This window comes from Populus euphratica, unplaced genomic scaffold, assembly GCF_000495115.2.
Source record: "Populus euphratica unplaced genomic scaffold, PopEup_1.0 scaffold212.1, whole genome shotgun sequence".
Taxonomy (NCBI): domain Eukaryota; kingdom Viridiplantae; phylum Streptophyta; class Magnoliopsida; order Malpighiales; family Salicaceae; genus Populus; species Populus euphratica.
The window spans coordinates 663,843-670,106 of NW_011499976.1; the positions used below are offsets into that span (position 1 = coordinate 663,843).

Below are 6,264 nucleotides of genomic sequence, written 5' to 3' on the forward strand. Positions count from 1 at the left end.
AAAGATAAAAATTTGAATTTTTTAATAGGTTGTGAATTTTTTTTTATTTCAAAAAATGATAGATTATAAATAAATTTTATTATCCTCTAGTTTTAAATTGATTGAAGCACTAAAATACCCTTTTAACCTAAATATTTAAAGGGGTGTTATTCCTGCTCTTTTAATTTTTAAGATATATCTTTAACCTAACTACTTAAAGGTGGTTCTATTCTTTATTTTTATATGGTCACTAAACTAATTTTATTTTGTATTTCGTAAAATCATCTTCTTCTTCATCTACACTAATTATTTTTTTAGAGGCATTGAGCGGTTAATTTTTGGATTGTTATGCTTCATATTGTGCCAATATTATAAACTATTCTAAACAAGTTTTTTTTCAAGATCTCACAACAAATCCAACTATAATTAAATTTCAGTTAATTTTTCATGATTATTGATGAATTTGAATCCAAATCTAGCAAACCCATTTTCATTTCAAACTCATTTCAATATATTTTGCCTCAAACCCATGCCTAAATTAAACATAAATTTCCTTAAAATCCTTGCATAAAACTACCATAAATAACAATCATTTAAAAGTTTAACTATAAATCTAACACAAAAACTTCTGTTGATTAATAATCACTAACAAACCATAAGCACTACAACATTCAACAGTTTTACCGACAGATATTTTTTGTCAGTGTAAGATTACCATTCTATCGGTAATGATTTTACCGACTAATTCACCATCAAAATTTTTTCGTCGAAACAAAGTTCATCGGTAATTTGATATTTTGTTGCTAATTTTGTTGGTAAAAAAAAATAAACATTGATGGTTTTATAGATGAAAAATGTGTGCCAAAAAAAATTCTCATTAAAAATATGCCGATAGAATCATTAATGATATTGGCATAAGCAGTAATGTTTTTCCAAATTGTTTGGAATATACTGACAACATTATTCTATTTGTATGGCCATCGGTAAATCACCGATGAAATAACGACATCAGTTATTGTGGCATATACAATAAATATTTTTCAATTTTTTAGAAAATAATGACGGTATAATTCCATCTATAAATCCATCAGTGATAATTTAAAAATATTTTAAAAATAAAATTGTGTAGAATAAATAATATAAAATTGTATAGATTAATACTAAAAATATAATTAAGCAAATAAAATTGTATAAAATATTAAAAATATAAAAATTAAATTAAATATTATAAAATACAAATAATTATCCAAATATTCATTACAATCTTAAAGTGTTTCCAAAAACAAATTGAAATAGAACAATGACGGAGTTGGAGGAGGAGGAGGAGGAGGCTGGTCATTGACCATACACCCAATTTTTATTAAGTCCACCTGACGATCCTGCCTCCATTCACAAATCAGGATCAAAATCCAGGTGGGTCGAAGGATCAGCCCCATATCTTTTTTCTAAACTGGTTATTATATTGTCTCCTGCAAATTAAAAAAATTTATCATATTCAATTCAAGAAAATAATAACTTATGAAAAAAATGGTTAAACGAACATACCAAAAAGTGTTTAGCATGGTTGTCAACAAACTGTTGCAGCCCTCTTTGACAGTTTTCACTCCATACATGTCTCTACTAACAACTTCATTGGGCTTGGATGTAGCCTATAAGAAGAAAATATTGCAAGTTAAATATATTTATAAATAATAAAAAATTAATTAATAATAGATTTCATTAAAATTAATCTTATTATCCACTTCGCATGTACAATGAATAGAACAGAGTCACCGATATGCATGGTCACTAAACTATAATGCCAGTTACGGTTGTTGGCATTGAACTGTGAGCATTGTGTGAAACACTCAGACATCAAGTGCTGGATATATTGCGGTCATATATCCTTTGGGATGTATGGCAACCTAAAATTCCTCCAAACCGCCATGTCATTTCAGCCTTGTAGATTGTTATCTTTGTCATATTTTGTAGTTTTTTTCTGCACTTCATACCAAAAGTCACACACTCTACTTCTATCAATGAATTTTATATGAGTTAATGATGAATTAGATTTTAAAACATATTTAAAAAAAAAATATTGTATCGTTTTCAATGTTATCTAGTTGTCGTGTGATTGTCTCATACCCTCCTCGTAATATTGTCATGAGCGTTATCCCACTTGAATTTGTTTTGTATATAAATAATTTATTTAAAATAAAATTAATAATTTATTAAAAATAAAATTAATAATTTATTAAAAATAAATAAAATTGAAAGTTAACACCAACCTTAAATCTTTGAAACCATGCATCTATATAAGGTTTTCAATCAGGATATCTAGAAACCTAACTCCTTTGAAATAATAAAATCTCCATCAATGATTTAAATGTCGATGTTATTACTCAGACGACCTCAATATCTATGAACCTAAAAATAAATAAAATTAATGAAATATTAATTAATTGTTCACAAATTATGTTACAAATTAAAAAAAAAACTTACATTGGAATGTCGTCCTTTTAATGTGCTTTGCACTTACTGATGAATTGACCTCATTCTGAAGACAGACTGTCTCTACGCTATGGAACCGCGCTGGAAGAGACAGCATCGCTAGTTGATGCAGGTACCTCTTCTTGATCGACACCTAAGGACATGTCATCCTCATTGCTAGAAGAACTAGCTACGACCACATGTTCACGATGTGTTGTTGATTTCGTTCTATATATTTACACAAATTGAACGAATAGTTATATAATCAAATTCAATTATTATAAAAAAAAATTAGCAACACCTCCTTTGTACTGGGGACTACCTAAATTTTTCAAACCTGTAAATATTGACAATATATATGCCATAAACTAGTTGATTTTATTTTATTTATACCAACAATATCATATTTTTTAAAATGATAATAAAATCTTTCTAACATCTATACAAATTTAACAATAAAATAAAGGAAAAAAAATTTAATTTAATTTTATATATTCAACTAACATCTATATAAATTTAACAATAACAATTAAAATTTATGAAAACAATCAAACACTCTACTAAAATTCAACAATAACAATTAAAATTTAACAAAATAATCAATTATTATGGCAATAAAAAAATAAAATAGGCAACAAATTTTAAAAAAAAAACTATAGACTTTAAGAATGAAAAATATGTACCTTAATAATGGGTTTATTTCTAAACTTTATCTATGTACAATTAAAAAAAACAAAAATATATTGTTAATAAAACAAAAGGAAAAGTTGAAAAATTGAAAATCATTAAGTAACTTGTATTACAATACATGCCTTTTAAATTTTAAATATAAAGATAAAACCATAGATGAAGATTAAAAGCACAAAAACTAGAGAGATTTTGGATTGAAAAAGGAAGAAGTTAATGAGAGGAGAAAAAAAATGAAGGGGCTTTTGGCGGATTTGTACTATGATTTTTTTGGTAGACTCACCAACAAACTATTAAATAATATTATTTTTAATTTCTCCTTCGAAGATTTTGTTGGTGAATTCATTTTGAATTTTTCATTTCACACTTAAATTTTTAAAAAACCCTCCAGAATTTTCATAATCCGTCGATAATTTCCTCGATAATTATAGATGAGTACACGTGGTCAAAATTTTTATCTTTTCTTTACAGTATTTTTAGGTATGAGTCATCTAAGATTGGAGAATATTGACAAATTTCCACTAGAAGGCACTTCACCACTATTATCATGCCATGAAACGCGATTGATTCTCGTTCTCAAATGAGGTTCAAAATATTATCCCAAGTGCAGGAATGTCAAAGTAAAATAACCCGGCAAGACCGGGGTCGAACCACAGGGAGATTAATTATATAAATTACAAATAAAAAAAGATTTGAAGAGAATAATAACAGAAAAGGAGTTGAAGAAAGTTTTGGGATGTGATATTGATGTAAGGATTAAACAATAATAAAACATATGTCAAGGTTATAGAATTCACTAATGGTACTTCAAATAAATATAATATAAACTCTTTTTATTACTCAACTGGAAACCACACATAAAAAAGGTTCCAATTGGATGATTTCTCGTTATTAGCTCATTATAAATTATTAACATGATCATATTAATCATCTTATCTAAGTAACACCATACTTATAAATATCATCAAGCATTTATGTTTTTAGTTTATGTTAACAACAAATCAAGTTTCTATCATAATAACGATGTCAACCGAAGACTACGAAAGATCAAGCATTTGATGTACCAAGAGTTATACAACACAAATCTAGATTAACTATTTAATAAGCAAGGTATTAAGAATTAGTAAGATAAAAAGATAAAACATGTTAATAACAATCTTTCTTGGATATAAACATTAAAGTCCATATTGAGTTTGTATTATACCTATTCTAACACCATTAGAGAAACCTTTTCACCTTAACATAATTAACTTAGCTAAACATTAAGAAGGAGAAAAACATAAATAAACAATATAAGAACATAAACATAATATAAGTTAACTAAGTATAGAAAAGGAAATGAAAGAGCATAAACAAGATATTACTATAGCATGAAAGAAAACTTGAACATTACAAAGATATAGAAAGAAAGCAAGAAGATGACTTTGATCTAAAAATTAATGTCGCGCCCGACATCGCGGCGACCTTAAAAATATAATAAAATCTTTGGAAAGAACGGATTTCTGGCATCCTATTCTTTGATGGTGATATTCTTTGTTTAAGGAGTCGTCACCTAGTATTATGGTTACTAGGAACCCTAACTAGTCAATAGAGATTCTATGGTCCGAGACTGATTACATAAAAGGAAAGATATTATCACCCCTTAAACGTCCTGCCTAAGGCAGGCTGCATTGCTGATCTTTGTCATTAATTGCTAATATTTTTTTTTTTGATTTATACTATGATTGTTTGTATGTAATATTCCTGACTCTGGCGCCAGTGAATATTCACTTACGGATATTTTCAAGTCTGGCGTTGGTAAATATTACGTAGGTATCCAAATAAATAAATTTAAATCATATCTTTTTTTTTATTCCTGACTCTCGCGTTAGTGAATATAAAAAATAAAATCAGTTTATTATTTTTTTATTATTTTTTATGCATCATAAAAAAGGGTAAAAATAAAATAAATTTAAATCAGTATTTTTTTATATTCCCGACTCTGGCGTTAGTGAATAAAAAGATCAAACAATTTTATTTATTTTTTTATGCATATATATTTTTTTATGTAACTAAGTAAAAGACAATAAAATAAAATAAATTATTACCTTTATTCCTGACTCTGGCGTCAGTGAATAAACTTATAAATTTATTTTATTTTTATTTTTTATCTATTTTTATTTTTTATGAAATTAAACAAAGTTCAATGAAATAAATTTGAATCAATATTTTATTCTGACTCTAATTTCAATGAATAAAAACAACAAATTCATTTTTTTTTTGTTTTTTACACATTTGGAATCTTTTTATTTTTTTATTTTATATTTTTTTTTTATTTTTGAGCTGGGTCCAACTTAGCCCACATGGGCTGGGCTGAGCTAAACCCAACCCAACATATATATTGGTGGTTGGGCTCAGCCCAACCCCACAGGGGCTGGGCAAAAAGATAAAGGCACGTGTGACTTATTCACGCGTGCATGAACACTGGTGAAGGTAATTAAATTACCTTCACACAGTGTTCTTGTAACACTGAATTACCTTTTGTGAAATGATGATGCAAAAGGAAACGGAGTCATACCTGTTTCTAGAGATCGAAGATCCTGCTTCTAGAGACCAAAGGTGCTTGCAGTGCTGATGATGGTTCCCGCCTACTGCTTCTTCTAGTCTTCTGTCTGTGACCCCTTGTCCGTGCTTTCCCTCTTGATTTCTCAATAGATTATGGCTTGCTGTGAGTGTTCTGTGGCTGAATTCGGTTTTTCTTTTGTTTGCAGGTTCGAAGACAATTTCAAGGATAATTCTCCTCACTGTGTGCTCTTCTCTTGTTCTTTCTTTTTCTCTGTATTTGGATTTTTATTTCTACTCTATTTTTTTGGTGGTTTTCTCTGTTTTCCTCTCTGTTCTTGGGTGATTTTCTCCGTTCTTGTTTTGCCAATTTTTTGGGTTAATTGCTGTTTGTTTTTTTTTGGGTTTCTCCTCCTCTACCCTCCTGCTTCTTTGTTTTTTTTGCTCCTTTTTATAGAGACTCTAGATTGCCTCTAAGCAGTTCTGCCTTTGCAGGACTGTCATCTTTCATGAACGAGATTACAGGCAAGAGGCGTGGTCCATGATTGGATCGAACCCGTTGCAAATTTTCAGTCGATTGAATCGGGT

General features: G+C 28.5%; 2 long non-coding RNA genes across 2 annotated transcripts; one reads left to right on the plus strand and one right to left on the minus strand.

Moving 5' to 3' along the window:
• Nucleotides 1–1,296: 1,296 nt before the first annotated feature.
• Nucleotides 1,297–2,666, minus strand: LOC105139575 (uncharacterized). The gene is made up of 3 exons (XR_845001.1): nt 2,461–2,666; nt 1,525–1,628; nt 1,297–1,448 (listed from the first exon to the last, which is right to left on the minus strand). It is a non-coding gene; the product is annotated as an uncharacterized LOC105139575 (long non-coding RNA).
• Nucleotides 2,667–5,526: 2,860 nt separating this feature from the next.
• Nucleotides 5,527–6,059, plus strand: LOC105139574 (uncharacterized). Its single transcript, XR_845000.1, has 2 exons — nt 5,527–5,798; nt 5,886–6,059. It is a non-coding gene; the product is annotated as an uncharacterized LOC105139574 (long non-coding RNA).
• Nucleotides 6,060–6,264: the final 205 nt, after the last annotated feature.